At 47.9% G+C, this 17,391-nt stretch overlaps 1 protein-coding gene and 1 long non-coding RNA gene across 3 annotated transcripts in view; one reads left to right on the forward strand and one right to left on the reverse strand.

Annotated features, from left to right (window-relative positions):
* The window catches only part of LOC122682162 (putative ankyrin repeat domain-containing protein 19), a 224,115-nt gene that overhangs the window by 124,519 nt on the left and 82,205 nt on the right, over nt 1-17,391 (reverse strand). The window lies entirely within an intron of this gene.
* LOC122682183 lies at nt 1,002-15,411 on the forward strand. Of its 2 annotated transcripts, none has more exons than XR_006337251.1 (3): nt 1,002-1,412; nt 5,462-5,614; nt 15,329-15,411. It is a non-coding gene; the product is annotated as an uncharacterized LOC122682183 (long non-coding RNA). The 2 variants fall into 2 exon arrangements; XR_006337252.1 differs by lacking the exon at nt 15,329-15,411 and adding an exon at nt 12,416-12,457.

The following is a 17,391-nucleotide window of genomic DNA, read 5'->3' on the forward strand; positions in this document are numbered from 1 at the left end:
ATATACCCATGTTACCCACTTTACCGTAGGGAAATGGGCCCAGAGAGGGCACAGTTCTCCCTTAGAGACACACAGCAGAGTGCATTCCTGGATGGGTTGTGAAACTGAGGTCTTTCACTGTCTCTTCTGGGAAGCCTGGATGTGGATCCCACAGTGCACTGCTGGGCCAGGGCCAGGTCAGCACCATTTACAGTAAATACCAGGCATACCACATCTGCCAGTCCACCCCTCATTACCCACACACTGCCGCTCTTCACTAGATTCCCTCTCCAATGGGCGTTATGCAGGGCTTGGGGGTCACAGAGTACACAATAGGACAGTCACACATTATCAAGCCTTCAAGGAGGCCAGGCCCACCCCCACCCCTTCACACAGGACCCTTTCTTCGGGACCCCATCCTCAATTCCACCGCTCTTCTGCCGTTGTTAAAGCCCCTCCCCATAATTCAAGCCCGTCCATAGACTATGGGTCCCTTGCGCGCCTCCACCGATACACTCTAGCCACACCTCTTTCCCCTCCGTGGCCGCTCCTCTCCAGCCACTGTCCTCTATCTGGTCACGCTCCAACCCCTAACCCCGCCTCCGGGCTGACCACGCCCCCTTGACAAACAGCCCCGCCCTCACCATCAGGCCCGCCTCTCAGTTGCAACTCAGGTTCCCTCTGGCCTCCCCATCCCGTCCCTCCTCTCTGATACCGCCCCTCGCCCCGCCTCTCCCGACTGCGGCCTTAGGGGCTCCCCCAGGCCAGTTAACCGGGAGACCCACTGAACTCTTCCGTGGGTCTCAGCCAGCCGCCCTCGCGTTCACTTAAAGGGGAGATGCCGGCGAGGGTGGGCCCACACGACCGGCTTGAGCCCCGCCTGGGCGCCTGTGCCTGCTATTCATGTTTTATTTAAGTTCTGTGATTACTGACATTCAGTTAAATAACTTTAAAACGGCCAGTAAAGTGCTCTATAAGGGGAATTATAAGCGGGTCCGAAACCAGCTAAGGCTTTTGCAGCCTATCAAGTCTGTGGGGCGCTGGATCCCAGGAAGGTGTCCAACAGCCTTGGAGGGGAGACTCACAGGAGGGACCCCTGCCAGGCCCTTCCTCCCTGCTTACCTGTTCATCTTGTCCTTGTCATTCAGGCCACTCTTCCCGAGCAACAGGACCTGCTGCACTTTAGCTACGTTGCCTACGCTGGCAGCTCTGTGGATCTTTCCGAGGTCCTTGTCTCGGATGCGGTACCCGGGCTGAAAGTTGATTCTATGACTGCCGTCTCTCCCCGGGCTGATGGAGGAGCCGAAGGGCGAGCTGCCCTTCTTACTCCTGAAGCCAAAAGTCTTCTTCATCACAGAGCCTACAGACTCCAAACACACCTCACCTCCCCCTCGGCTCTTCACAGGCCCCTAAACCCAACAGGAGCACTAGAGGTAAGCCAGAGCCGGCCCGCCACAACCTCCCAGCTGGGAAGCTCAACGGTTTAGAATCTTACATCCCAGAATGATCGTTGCTAAGCAACGATCGTTGCTAAGCAACACGTTGCTAAGCAATGTGTTCACCTCTAAACACATTGCCTGTGTGCCAGAATGCCCAGGGTGCACGTGCAAGAACTGGAAGTGCATTTTTTGAAAGAAACAAATATTATCAATAAAGCCTACCTAAGGTAAGAGGAAATGAGAGGAAACTGAAATAAACACAGAAAGGAAAGCGACATTACAACAGATACCTCAGAAGTAAAGAAGCATAATCATGAGGGACTATTATTATTGATGAACAATTACAAACTGGAAAACTTAGAAGAAATAGATAAATTCTGAGAAACATACATGCTGTCAAGACTAAAACAAGAAAAAATACAAAAGTAGAAAAACTCAAAACTCCAGTAATAAATAAGGAGATTCAAATATTAATTAAAAAAAAAAAAAAACTCCCCAAAGTTAAAAGTTTACGATCAAACGGATTCAAAGCTCAATTCTACCAACATTCAAGTAAGAACTAAAAGTAAGAGTATGCATAAAAACACTTGACAAAATTCAAAATCCATTTATGGTAAAAAAATTTTCAATAAAATAGAAATTTACTCAATACAATAAAGGCCATTTATAAAAAGCATGAGAAGTGAAAGTGATGGTCACTCAGTCGTATCTGACTCTTTGCTATGCCATGGATTATACAGTCCATGGAATTCTCTAGGCCAGAATATTGGAGTGGGTAGCCATTCCCTTCACCAGGGGGCCTTCCCAATCCAGAGATAGAACCTAGGTCTCTCGCAATGCACGCAGATTCTTTACCAGAGGAAAGCACCAAGGAATTCCTAAGCACCAAGGAATCCCAAGAATACTGGAGTGGGTAGCTGATCCCTTCTCCAGTGGATCTTCCTGACCCAGGAATCAAACCAGGGTCTCCTGCATTGCATGTGGATTCTTTACCAACTGAGCTAACAGGGTATCTAGTCTTGCTTGGGAAAACAGCGTCTGACAGTAGGAAAAGCAGGGACCAAGAGGCTTTGAACAAGATGGCTGCCATCTTTAAAGACAAAGAAGCCCTCTGTCCTGCGACGGATTCACGCTGATGTTTGGCAGAAACTAACACAACACTGTAAAGCAATTATCCTTCACTTCAAAATATATTAAAGAAAAAAAAACCCTCTCCCTCAACTATGCTGCCCCCTTCCCCTGCAGCCTGAACGGTGCTCAACCCAGAACCAAACACCCTGAAGGAGCTGCCCAGCCCCACGCTCTCCTCCTCGCCGCAGCCTAGATTCTGCTCCCTCACTCTGTGGAACTGTTCTCCTCTCTGCCACGGACTCGAGAGGAGATGAAATCAAACGGCTCGCCTACAGTGAAGGGGGAGAGCCCTCAGCACTTCAGGTCCCGGGTGCCAGGTGGTAAGGTTCAGAGAAAGCTGCCAGGGACATTACCAGGGTACAAACATCACGTGGTGAGGCCACGAGCTGGACCCTCACTGGAGGGAAAAAGAGCGCAAGACCCTGAGTCACGGGTCTGTCCCCACAGATGGGGAGGGGGCGGGTTGGCGTGCATGCGGTCACGGGCTGTGGTCACTTCCCCACGGTGAGGGGACTCCTGCCCTGTGTCTGTGCGGCGGACACTGCGCTGTGATTAAATGTAACCTGGGTGTGGAGAACAGCTGGAGCGCATGTTCAACCTGCCTCAGCCTGGCTCCCAGGAAAGAGCAATGAGTTTTTTTCTCTTCCCAGCTAGTGGCTAAGGCTGGGAAGAAGCAGGGAACATGCATTGGCTCAAGAGCACATTCTGATCCAAACTCACAGTGTAATGTAAACCTATCATTTCTGATCCCGCAGGACAGGCAACACTTTAGTCGCTCAGCCATGTCCAAGTCTCTGAGAACCCATGAATCGCAGCACGCCAGGCCTCCCTGTCCATCACCAACTCCCAGAGTTTACTCAAACTCATGTCCATTGAGTCGGCGATGCCATCCAACCATCTCATCCTCTGTCATCCCCTCCTCCTCCTGCCCCCAATCCCTCCCAGCATCAGGGTCTTTTTCAAAGAGTCAACTCTTCACATGAGGTGGCCGAAGTACTGGAGTTTCAGCTTCAGCATCAGTCCTTCCAAGAAACCCCCAGGACTGACCGCCTTTAGGATGAACTGGTTCGATCTCCTTGCAGTCCAAGGGACTCTCAAGAGTCTACTCCAACACCACAGTTCAAAACCATCAATTCTTTGGCGCTCAGCTTTCTTCACAGGCCAACTTCACAGTCCAACATCCATACATGACCACTGGAAAAGCCATAGCCTTGACTAGCTGGACCTCTGTTGGCAAAGTAATGTCTCTGATTTTAATATGCTATCTATGCTGATCATAACTTTCCTTCCAAGCAGTGAATGTCATTTAATTTCATGGCTGCAGTCACCATCTGCAGTGATTTTGGAACCCAGTAAAATAAAGTCAGCCACTGTTTCCACTGTTTCCCCATCTATTTCCCATGAAGTCATGGGACAAGATGCCATTACCTTAGTTTTCTGAATGTTGAGCTTTAAGCCAACTTTTTCATTCTTCTCTTTCACTTTCATCAACAGGCTTTTTAGTTCCTCTTCACTTTCTGCCATAAGGGTGGTGTCATCTGTATATCTGAGGTTATTGATATTTCTCCCGGCATTCCAGCTTGTGCTTCTTCCAGCCCAGCGTTTCTCATGATGTACTCTGCATATACGTTAAATAAGCAGGGTGACAATATACAGCCTTGACGTACTCCTGTTCCTGTCTGGAACCAGTCTGTTGGTACATATCCAGTTCTAACTATTGCTTCCTGACCTGCATATAGGTTTCTCACGAGGCAGGGCAGATGGTCTGCTATTCCCGTCTCTTTCAGAATTTCCACAGTTGATTGTGATCCACACAGTCAAAGGCTTTGGCATAGTCAATAAAGCAGAAATAGATGTTTTTCTGGAACTCTTGCTTTTTCTATGATCCAGCAGATGTTCGCAACTTGATCTTTGGTTCCTCTGCCTTTTCCAAAACTAGTTTGAACATCTGGAAGTTCACAGTTCACGTATTGCTGAAGCCCGGCTTTGAGAATTTTGAGCGTTACTTTACTAGTGTGTGAGATGAGTGCAATTGTGTAGTAGTTTGAACATTCTTTGGCATTGCCTTGCTTGGGGACCTTTTCCAGTCCTGTGGCCACTGCTGAGTCTTCCAAATTTGCGCGCATATTGGGTGCAGCACTTTCACAGCATCATCTTTCAGGATTTGAAATAGCTCAACTGGAATTCCATCACCTCCACTAGCTTTGTTCATAGTGATGCTTTCTAAGGCCCACCTGACTTCACACTCCAGGATGTCTGGCTCTAGGTGAGAGATCACACCATCGTGATTATCTGGGTCGTGAAGGTCTTTTTTGTACAGTCCTTCTGTGTATTCTTGCCACCTCTTCTTAATATCTTCTGCTTCTGTTCGGACCATACCATTTATCGAATCCATCTTTGCATGAAATGTTCCCTTGGTATCTCTAATTTTCTTGAAGAGATCTCAAGTCTTTTCCATTCTGTTGTTTTCCTCTATTTCTTTGCATTGATAGCTGAGGAAAGCTTTCTTATCTCTCCTTGCTATTCTTTAGAACTCCGCATTCAAATGCGAATATCTTTCCTTTTCTCCTTTGCTTTTCACTTCTCTTCTTTTCACAGCTATTTGTAAGGCCTCCTCAGACAGCCATTTTGCTTTCTTGCATTTCTTTCCTATGGGGATGGTCTTGATCCCTGTCTCCTGTACAATGTCATGAACCTCCATCCATAGTTCATCAGGCACTCTGTCTATCAGACCAAGTCCCTTAAATCTATTTCTCACTTCCACTGTATAATCCTAAGAAATATGATTTAGATCATACCTGAATGGTCTAGTGCTTTTCCCAACTTTCTTCAATTTAAGTCTGAATTTGGCAATAAGGAGTTCATGATCTGACCCACAGTCAGCTCCCGGTCTTGTGTTTGCTGACTAACAGGAGCTACCTCAAGTCCGAGGTCAGGGAAGGCGACTGAGAGGAGAAACCCCACGTCCAAGGAGCGGCAGCTGCGTCGGCACAGAAGGGCCGAGACGAGCTACTCCACGTTCAAGGTCAGGAGGGGCAGCCATGAGGAGATACTCCTCGTCCAAGGTAAGGAGCAGCGGCTGCACTTTGTTGGAGCAGCCATGAAGAGATACCGCACGTCCAAGGTACAAAAAACCCAAGTAAGACAGTAGGTATTGCGAGAGGGCATCAGAGGGCCAACACACTGAAACCATAATCACAGAAAACTAGCCAATTTGATCACATGGACCACAGCCTTGTCTAACTCAATAAAACTAAGCCATGCCACATGGGGCCTCCCAAGACAGACGGGTCATGGTGGAGAGGTCTGACAGAATGTGGTCTACTGGAGAAGGGAATGGCAAACACTTCAGTATTCTTGCCTTGAGAACCCCATGAACAGTATGAAAAGGCAAAATGATAGGATACTGAAAGAGGAACTCCCCAGGTCAGTAGGTGCCCAATATGCTACTGGAGATCAATGGAGAAATAACTCCAGAAAGAATGAAGGGATGGAGCCAAAGCAAAAACAATACCCAGGTGAGGATGTGACCGAATAGCAGCAAGGTCCGATGCTGCAAAGAGCAATATTGCATAGGATAATTCATTAGGTCCATGAATCAAGGCAAATTGGAAGTGGTCAAATAGGAGATGGCAAGAGTGAATGTTGACATTCTAGGAATCAGCAAACCAAAATGGACAGGAATGGGTGAATTTAACTCAGATGACCATTATATCTACTACTGTGGGCAGGAATCCCTTACAAGAAATGGAGTAGACATCATGGTCAACAAAAGAGTCCCAAATGCAGGACTTGGATGCAGTCTCTGTGAGGCTGCCAGAGTTAATACCATGACGGGCGGCCTGGACCTAAGTTTTAGCTTCCCCCGAAATGGTAAGATTCCCTACCCCCATCAGGTAACCTGGAGCCAGCCAATCAATATGCGCCCAGTAAGAACAAAGGGAGAGCTGAAAAGCCCGCGAAAGTCTGTACCGATAGAATTACTTTGCAAACATGTAACCAATCCGCTTAAGCCAGCTACTAACCGCTTTTGCATATCTTATAAATTTGTGTACCAAGCTTGAGCCAGGGCTTTTCTGACCCTGCACCACTGTGATGTTTGTGGCAGAAAGCCCTGGCTCGAGACAGTAATAAACTTCCCTTTTTTGCGAGTTGCATTGTCTTGGAAGCCTTCTCTCTTCCCGCTCGGGGATTCGGACATCGGGCATAACATTTGGGGGCTCGTCCGGGATCCCTTGACAGGGAGAAGAGAACGCTTACAGGACAAAGGGGAAGGATAAATAATAACACCGGTGCTCAGGAAGCAGGGGGAGCAAGCCGGCGTAAGGCCGGGGCCAGCGGACGCGCTGGGCGGCAGCCGACTCCGCGAGAAGGCTTTTTTATAAAGGGGGAGCAAGCCGGCGTAAGGCCAAGGCCAGCGGACGCGCTGGGGGGCAGCCGACTCCGCGAGAAGGCTTTTTTATAAAGGGGGAGCAAGCCGGCGTAAGGCCAAGGCCAGCGGACGCGCTGGGGGGCAGCCGACTCCGCGAGAAGGCTTTTTATAAAGGGGGAGCCAAGCCGGCGTAAGGCCAAGGCCAGCGGACGCGCTGGGGGGCAGCCGACTCCGCGGAAAGGAAAGTTCCTCTCCCGACCCCGAGCCTGGTGAACAGCGGACGTCATTCGGTAAGGTGAATCTGCTACCGGGAGGCAAGAAAATTCAGGGGGCCCGAAAACCCAGCGCTGTGTCGTCGGCCGACGTTTGTTTGTCCGTGTGTTTGTCTTTGGCTCTCCGTGTTTTTGTGTGTGTGTGTGCCGGCATTGTCTCTAGTCTCGTTCTCTTCTGGTGCATCGTTCTTTCTCACTTCTGACTTATTCTCTCTCTTCCTTACCGTTTATTCTTTGACCATGGGGCAGGGAGAATCTACCCCACTTTCTCTCATGACTGACCATTTTTCGGATGTCAGGGCCAGGGCCCATGACTTGTCTTTGCTAGTCAAAAAAGGTAAATTAATAACTCTTTGTTCTGCAGAGTGGCCCGCCTTTCAGGTTGGATGGCCTCCGGAAGGCACCTTTCAACCGTCCATCATACAGGCTGTGAAGGAGAAGATTATGGCTCCTGATCCCTGGGGCCATCCGAGTCAAGTCCCCTATGTCATGGTCTGGCAGGATCTAGTAGAAAATCCGCCTAAATGGTTAAAACCTTTTGTTTACAAACTTCCTAGTTCCTCCAGTTCACAGGTCCTGGTGATGGAGACCCCCCCGGAGGAAACCAAAAAGAAAGAGGACCCAAAACCAGTCCTTCAGGAATCATCTTATCCAAACCTGATAGATCTAGAAACGGAGATAAGGCCTCCGCCATATGTGCCCTCCTTGCAATCCCCTCCGAGGAGAGAAGCTCCCACAGGTGAACCGAGAGGATTAAGAGGGCCAACGGGAACCGACCGTGAGGGGGGACCGGCATTGGGGACCCGGGGGAAAACTAAGGGAGATAGGGGTAAGCAAGACCCTGGGGACCCAGAGTTACCTTCATCCACTGTTCAGGCGCTCCCCGTCCGAGTGGGACCAACTAACCCAGACGGAGAGCGAACCTATCAGTACTGGCCCTTTTCCACGAGTGACCTGTACAATTGGAAGACCCAAAACCCTCCTTTCTCAGAGAAGCCCCAAGGCCTCATTGACCTCTTAGATTCCATTTTGTTTACTCATAATCCCACCTGGGATGATTGTCAGCAGCTGTTGCAGGTGCTCTTCACCACGGAAGAACGGGAGCGAATTCTGGCAGAGGCGCGGAAACGGGTACCAGGGGTCGACGGGAGGCCAACCGCCCAGCCTCATCTTGTGGACGAGGGGTTTCCTCTGTTGCGGCCTAACTGGGATTTTGAGCGGGTGGAAGGTAGGGAGCGTCTCCGAGTGTACCGCCAGACTCTAATGGCTGGCCTGCGGGCTGCAGCAAGAAAGCCGACAAATCTGGCAAAGGTAAATTTAGTAAGGCAAGAGCCCACTGAAAGCCCGGCAGCCTTCCTAGAGAGGCTGATGGAAGCTTTCAGGCAATATACACCTATGGACCCCCAGGCTGAGGAGTCACGCGCTGCAGTTTTGTTAGCGTTTGTGAATCAGGCAGCCCCAGATATTAGGAAGAAATTACAAAAGGTAGAGGGATTGGGAGAACAGACAATACAGGATTTACTGAAAGTAGCTGAAAAGGTATTTAATAATAGGGAGACCCCAGAAGAAAGGGAAGAGCGAATTCGGAGGGAGGAAAGGGAATTAGCGGAAAAGATCAGGAAAGAAGAGAGGGAACATAGGGCGAGGGAAAACCAGAAGAACCAGAAGGAGCTAGCCCAGATTCTTTTTGCGGGGTTAAAGGCCGGAACAGAATTGAGGGAACCTCGAGACCCCCGGACGGGAGAAAAAGAAAAACCAAAAAGGCAGGCCCTAAAGAAGGATCAGTGCGCCTACTGCAAAGAACAGGGGCACTGGAAAAACGAGTGCCCTAAGAGGGACTCAAGGAGAGGAATGACCCAGAGAGAGAAAATCCCCCCCGGAACTCGAGTTCTATATGCGGGGGAAGACAGTGACTAGGGGAGTCGAGACTCGGCACCCCTCCCCGAGTCCTGGGTAACCATACATGTGGAGGGGAAACCCGTTGGCTTCATGGTGGATACTGGCGCCCAACACTCTGTTTTAAATCAAAAACTGGGACCAATGTCTAAGAAAGCCAGCTTAGTGCAAGGAGCCACGGGGACAAAAAGATATTGTTGGACCACAGAACGGAAAGTAAATCTAGGGACCCACCAGGTGTCCCATTCGTTTTTGGTGATACCAGAATGCCCAGCCCCTCTACTTGGAAGAGACTTGTTGACTAAAGTTAATGCTCAGATCCATTTTGACCCAGGGGGAATGTCAGTCACGGATGGACTTGGACAACCGATACATGTCTTGTCCCTAGCCTTAAGGGATGAATACAGACTTTTTGCGCCTAAGCCCTCAGAGACCATAGCACTAGATGTACAACCGTGGGTCCATAAATATCCATTGGCCTGGGCAGAAACAGCAGGAATGGGACTAGCTAAACAGAGACATCCGGTCGTCATCGAGCTAAAGGCCGAGGCAGTTCCTGTGAGGGTGAGACAGTACCCTATGAGCCAAGAAGCTCGGCGGGGGATCACTCCCCACATTCGACGGCTCATGGAGGCCGGAATTCTCAGGCGATGCCGATCCCCTTGGAACACCCCCTTACTGCCGGTGAAGAAGCTAGGGGGGACAGATTACAGACCTGTCCAAGACCTGCGAGAAGTCAACAAACGGGTCGACGGGATTGGACCCTGGGTTCATTGCAATCACGTGCGGCAAGCCACATCGGAAGAACAGGAAAAAGCGCGAGCAGAATGGAAGGCGAGTCCTCACCCGTCAAATCCTTTGAAACTGAAACTTGTCCGCTGGGAGACCTCCTAATTCTCCTGCTGATGGCAGCTCTCATCGACCCAGGAGCGACCAGTCATAACCCCCATCAACCTGCTAAGATCACATGGAAACTCAACGACGGGCAAACTCATGAGCTGCTCAATGAGACCTCAGGAATCCACCCTCCAAACACCTGGTGGCCGGACCTGAACTTCGACCTCTCAAGCCTCTTCGCAAAGCAGGACGGTCTCCATGATAAGTACTATAGGGATGGGATAAAAAGCCATAGGTTGGGGTTTTGGGCTTGCCCGGGCTATGTAAAAAATAACTGGAAAACCTGTGGTGGCATAGAAAGCTATTATTGCAGGAGCTGGAGTTGTGTGACCTCTTGTGATGGACCCCAGAGGTGGGATGTCGGAAACAGAGATCTAGTTAGCTTCACCTTCAAGGACCGTAGACACCAGGGGCCTCAGGTACGAGTACAATTTAACCAGGAACGGGCGAAGAAAGAAAACCGCTGGACCTCAGGACTGACTTGGGGTTTTCAGCTCCACGTAAATTGGCCCGGCCCCTACCCAGGCGAGCTTTTAATCATTAAACAGGTTATTGAGCCGGTGCAGGTACATAGTTTAGGTCCCAATCTGGTCAAAGCATTACAGGGGCACAAGGCGACCCCCAAGCCAACCCCCTTCAGACCAAGCTTGCCAGGAACATTTAACATCTCCTCTACCCCTAGCCTCAGAGGCAAACTGACAGAAACCCCTGGCCCTCTGGCTGTTACCATTAGCTCAGCAATTCAGGACCCCCTATGGGCCTTAGTGAATGCAGCCTTTACGGTCTTAAACCATACCAACCCTAATGCAACCCAGTCCTGTTGGCTTTGTTATAATCTTCACCCCCCCTTCTATGAGGCCATAGGCCTCAATGTCTCTTACTACTTATCTTCAGGCCAGAACCCACCCCCATGCCGATGGGAAGAACGCAAGGTTGGCCTCACAATGAATGAAGTTTGGGGACAGGGACTCTGTTTGGGCACAGTGCCACGTGATAAAACTTCCCTCTGTGCCCGGACTATTAGTAACCTACGCTTATATGGCAAAAATTGGATTGTGCCAGAGGTTGGGGGCTGGTGGATTTGTTCACATACTGGGCTAACCCCATGTTTAAATGTGAAGGTTTTTAACCAGAGTCAAGAATTCTGTGTTCTGGTTGCTGTAATGCCAAAAATCTTATACCACTCTGAAGAGGTTATGTACTCACATTGGGACCGAGAATTGCCAAGACAAAAGAGAGAGCCAATCAGTGCGATCACCATGGCAGCCTTGTTCAGTCTTGGGCTGGCAGGAGCAGGGACAGGAATAGCTTCACTATCTCTGCAAGGCCAAGGGTTTTCTTCCCTACGAGCCGCCATAGATGAAGATATAACTCGCATAGAAGAATCAATCAGCCACTTAGAGAAGTCTCTGACTTCCTTGTCTGAGGTGGTCTTGCAGAATAGGAGAGGATTGGACTTGATTTTTCTCCAACAGGGTGGGGTCTGCGCGGCTCTGGGAGAAGAATGTTGTTTCTATGCAGACCATACAGGAGTGGTAAGAGAATCTATGGCAAAAGTAAGAGAAGGGCTGGCGCAACGAAAGAGGGAACGGGAGGCCCAGCAGGGATGGTTTGAGTCTTGGTTTCAACGCTCCCCCTGGCTGACCACCTTAGTTTCCACCCTCCTGGGCCCGCTTATAGTGCTATTATTAACACTCACATTTGGCCCTTGTATTTTAAACCGGCTAATGTCATTTATTAAAGAACGTCTAAATACCATTCAGATTATGGTATTGAGGCAGCAATATCAGATGGTAGCTCAGGATGAAGAGAAGGATTCCTCTACAGGAACAAGAAGACAGGGGGGAATGTGAGGCTGCCAGAGTTAATACCATGACGGGCGGCCTGGACCTAAGTTTTAGCTTCCCCCGAAATGGTAAGATTCCCTACCCCCATCAGGTAACCTGGAGCCAGCCAATCAATATGCGCCCAGTAAGAACAAAGGGAGAGCTGAAAAGCCCGCGAAAGTCTGTACCGATAGAATTACTTTGCAAACATGTAACCAATCCGCTTAAGCCAGCTACTAACCGCTTTTGCATATCTTATAAATTTGTGTACCAAGCTTGAGCCAGGGCTTTTCTGACCCTGCACCACTGTGATGTTTGTGGCAGAAAGCCCTGGCTCGAGACAGTAATAAACTTCCCTTTTTTGCGAGTTGCATTGTCTTGGAAGCCTTCTCTCTTCCCGCTCGGGGATTCGGACATCGGGCATAACATCTCAAAAATGACAGAATGATCTCTGTTCGTTTCCAAGGCAAACCATTCATACCATGGTAATCCAAGCCTATGCCCCAACCTGTAATGCTGAAGAAGCTGAATTTGAATGGTTCTATGAAGACCTACAAGACCTTTTAGAACTAACACCCAAAAAAGTTGTCCTTTTCATTCTAGGGGACTGGAATGCAAAAGTAGGAAGTCAAGAGACACCTGGAGTAACAGGCAAATTTGGCCTTGGAGTATAGAATGAAGCAGGGCAAAAGCTAATAGAGTTTTGCCAAGAGAACACACTGGTCATAGCAAACACCCTCTTCCACCAACACAAGAGAAGACGCTACACATGGACATCACCAGATGGTCAACACTGAAATCAGAGGACAGGCAACAGCCAACCTGAAAGGTGGTGAAATTGGCCCAGGTCTGAACCTGGGTGTGTGCGGGGCGGAGAGAGAGGATTCTTTATCATGGGCAGGGATGGGCCCTGGGGCTGTCTTCAGCCTGTGAATGAGGCTGAGGAATGGGAGAATAATTTCTCCAGGACCCAGGCAAGTGCAGCCTGCAGCTCCAAGCAGTGCTTGGGCTGCTGTGTCCACACCTGCTCCCTGGTTAATTTCTGAAGCTGTCAGAGCACAAGAGATCTGTCTAAAGGAAGGTGGGCTGCTGGCGTTCAGATGCTTAAATAAACCACATCTGTAGGAGTGCAGAACCCAAAGGCCATGTCTGGGCCCTCAGCATTGAGAAGAGAAATCGTAGTAGTATGTGGATAAGGCAAAGCTCGGGATGCTGGAATCCTTTTGAATTATTACTCTGGCTCTGCCTCAAAATGAGCCTCATATATTTCAACCAATTTATTTTCTCCATTTGTCTATGGATCCATGTATCTATCTCCTGTCTACTGTGATCTCAGCCTGCAAATTAGACTGTTTGCCTGGGGAGGAAGAGGGATAGGTCACACCCAGCAAGGCTGTTCCAGCACTGATCTGGCACTAATATCAACTAACCCCCACAGTGATAAAGAAAAACCAAGGGCTGCAGCAGAAAGAGTTAGATTTTGGTGGCAGGCAGGTTGCGCGTGTGCAAATCCCAGCTCAAATATCAAGTTTAAACCCTCAGCCTCAATTGACTCATCCCAGCCTCACTTTATGAAGCTGTGGGTGTTGGAGGTTATCAGGCAGAGTAAAGGGGCATTTTGTTAAGTGTACACGTGGCAGCGATCACTACTCTTATTAATTTGTACATTATCACTGTTTCTGCAGAATCAGGGACGTGCCGTCACTAGGTGGAACACTAGTTTAGTAAGGGTGGACATTAGGTATAATCAAGGTAAGGCTGGGGAGGAGGGAGGGGTCCAGCTGCTCTGGAGAGTGGGCAGGAGGCCAGGAGGCAGTGGGCCTGGGACAGGTGGGCACCAGGCCCCAGACCCCAGGATGGTGAGTAGAGGAAGGCTAATGATGAAGGGTCTCGACTGAAGAGGAGCAGGACTCAGGCCTAAACATTTCTGCCTGGACAAGACAAAGTACCAGTGGACCAGGGCCAAGGAATGTGCTGTTGGGGAGGGGACAGAGGGGAACCCATCTCCTGGTTCCTCCAGCAGAAGCTGAGCAGCTGCTCCCCTCAGGGAATGTCAAGTAGCCTCACCAAAGCCATCTGACAGTAAGTGATGGATCCAAGGTGGAAAACTCAATCGTCTTTCCTACTGTATAGCATGGGCCACTCTGCTCAATGGTATGTGGCAACCTTGGAAGGAAAGGGAGTTTGGAATGAACACTGGAGTATGTATATCTTTTTGAATTAGTTTCCTCCAGATATATGCCCCAGAGTGGGACTTCTGGATCATACAGTAGTTCTATTATATTTTCATCTTTTTAAGGAACTTCCACACTGTCCTCCATAGTGGCTGTACCAATTTACAGTTTTACCAGTAATGTAGGATGGTTTCCTTTTCTCTATATCCTCTCCAGCTTTTATTATTTGTAGACTTTTGGATGATGGCCATTCTGACCAGTGTGATGTGATACCTCATTGCTGGTCTGTCATGCATTTCTCTGATAATTTGTGATGCTGAACATCATTTCATGTGGCTACTGGCAATCTGTATGTATTCTTTGGAGAACTGTCTATTACAGTCTTCTGTCCATTTCTATTTTGTATTTTTATTTATTTGTTTTGCCCATTTTTAAATTGGGTTTCTGGTTATTTTAATTTTCTTGACATAGAGTTACATGAGCTATTTGTATATTTTGGAGATTAATCCCTTGTCAGTTGCTTCCTTTGCAAATATTTTTTCCCTCTCTGTTAGCTTTTTGTTTGGTTTATTGTTTCCTTTGGTGTCCAGAAGCTTTTAAGTATAACTGAGTCGCATGTGTTTATTTTTGCTTTTATTTTCGGTACTCTAAGACATGGATCAAAAAGGATATTTCTGCAATTTATGTCAGAGTGCTTTCTTTTGGCTGTGCCATGCGACTTGTGGGATCTTAGTTCCCTGACCAGGGATCGAACTCAGGCCTACAGCAGTGAAAGTGCCAAGTCTTAACCCTTGGACTGCCAGAGAATTCCCTCAAAGAGTGTTCAGCCTATGTTTTCCTCTAAAAGTTTCCACGTAGGTCTTTCATGCATTTCAAGTATACTTTTGTCTATGGTATCAGAGAATGTTCTAATTTCATTCTTTTACGGAGCTGTCCAGATTTCCAAGCATCACTTATTGAAGAGGGTTTTCCGCACTGTCCATCCTTGCCTCTTTGTCATAGGTTAAGCAACCATATGTGCATGGAGAGAAGAGTTCACATTACGTTGTTGAGTCCTCCTACCCCAGATCTGAGCTTTCCATCTCTTCCAGCAGTTTAAGGTTTTTCTCATTCACGCACTTACAGTAAATGTGCAGACAGATGGAGGGAGGGGGCGTGCAGCAGCTTCAGGAGAGCGGTTGCCACCAGGAAGAGGAAAGAGGTTGGCTGCAGTAGAACAGGGACTGGGCTTCTGTCCAAGATGTTGTAACAATGTTCTTAACACATCTGCATGTTTATGTAATACATATGAATGTTTCCTATAGAACTATTTTTCTATAACAAGAATGCTCTCTGCCCACAGTTACTTCCTCGCTAAAACCCGCGTCTTCAGGCTCCAGCTGAAGAGTCTCTTCCTCGGAGAGAATTTCCCGGATTTCTCCATCTGCCAATATTTTGAGTGCATGACACTCTCTCCAAGTGTGGTGTTTTCCTTCACGGCACGTACTCTGACCCGCATTACCTGCATTGAACATCTGCCTTCTGCATGACACTGTTGGTGGCCACGGGGGCAAACCTCTTGATTCCGCTGTTTACAACGGAAACACCAGAGCCCTTTATCAGCTCATAACTGCTGAGTGCATATCTGTTGCAGGAACAAATGAAGGACTTGGGAACCTGAGTGCAGGACTTTCCATTTCCCTTACATTTACTGCAGATCTCTTGCACATCAGCTCCTCGTTCATCAGCATCTATCCTTAAACAGTCACTGCAAAGTGTTCCTACTGTCCTGTGTCCTCCACACACCCTAACAGCACACTACTGATTTCTACGCCCAACTAACTGATGAAAACACTACCGGAACAAGGCCAGGGACGAAAGCTCAAGTTGCAGACTTACTTCTCTCCAGGATGAGCTCTCAATAACTCATTTTTCCTCCAGCAGTCAGTAGTCTTGTATCTTATTCTTCACCCAACCACAGGTGCTCTGAAGTCTGTTGTTCAGCTCAAATTCTCCTCTGTGCCCACTCCCATGCTTGGCTCTGAACAGTCTGCAACTCCAGAGCCCTCTAACCTACCAAGCTGTAGTGTTCTGCAGCAGGAGTTCCCAGCCCACTTCACTCAAGCTTTCGGAAGTCACTGCTACTCCTGCTAAATTTGCAAACTGCCTGTTCTCCCTTTAAACCCACTAAGGCCTCACCTGAGGAAAACAAGCAGCGGAAACAATACACTTCACTCATTAGGTCTCTTACTTGCTCTTGTGTCATCTCTCTTGGATCCACCCTAATTCCGCTCAAGTCATACCAGTCAAACGAGAAGTATTTATTGAACACCTACCATGTGCCAAGCACTATTTGGTCCCTGGAGACATAACAATCATTAACACAAATCCTTCTACTTCTGTATAGCTAGGGTATGATCAGGCTCACAGAGAATTTAAAAAAAAAGAAAACATATCCAAAAACTAATGTTAAGATGATCTGACATCAATATCATATTTCTTAAACTGTTTTAGAATATCAGCTTACCAACTTACACATCAGGTAGGTTTTGCTCGTATAAAACTTTCATCTCCTCCAGAACTTGCCTCAGTCCATCCTCCTGGAACATATAAAATTACACTCCCTAATTCCCCCACCAAGTTTGTAGCAACACTCTATGCTTATGTACTTTATGAAAAACCAATAGTCCTTCCACACCTACTAACATGGCTATAATGACAAGTGTTGCAGAGGATGGGGAGAAACTGGAACCCTTGTCCAATGCAGGTAGGAATGTAAAATGGTACAGCCCTGTAGAAAAAGTCTTGTGGGTCCACAAAAAGTCAAATTTCGAATTCCCACATTATCCAGCAATTCCTCTTCTAGGTATACACTCAAGAGAACTGAACACCTATGTTCATACAAAGTATGTCTATTCAACGGAATATTGCTCAGTCCAAAAAAAAAAAAAAAGTGCTGATACATACAACAACATGAACTTTGAAAACACTGATTAGTGAAATAAGCCAGACACAAAAGGACAAATATGGTATGATGCAACATTCTGAAATGTCTAGAATAGGCAAACTCATAGAAACAAAGTAGATTAGAGGCTACCAGGCTGAGGGGGTAGAAGAGTGGGTAGTTACTGCTTAAAAGCTATAGAGTTCATTTGGGGTTATGAGAAAGCTTTGGAAATAGAGGTGATGGTTGCACAACAATGTGAATATAATTAATGCCACTGAAGTGGACACAGAAGAATGGTTAGAAATGGCAACATTTAAGTTTTGCATCGTTAACCACATTTAAAAACAATAAAAATGAATGACTTACTAATAAAATACACAATCAACACAGTCACTGAGGATAATCTTAAAGACACCATACTGAGAAGTCAGACAGAAAGGAGTACACACTGTATGCTTTTAACTGGCCCTGCACAGAAA

The sequence above is a fragment of the Cervus elaphus genome, chromosome 23 (genome assembly GCF_910594005.1).
Source record: "Cervus elaphus chromosome 23, mCerEla1.1, whole genome shotgun sequence".
Taxonomy (NCBI): Eukaryota; Metazoa; Chordata; class Mammalia; order Artiodactyla; family Cervidae; genus Cervus; species Cervus elaphus.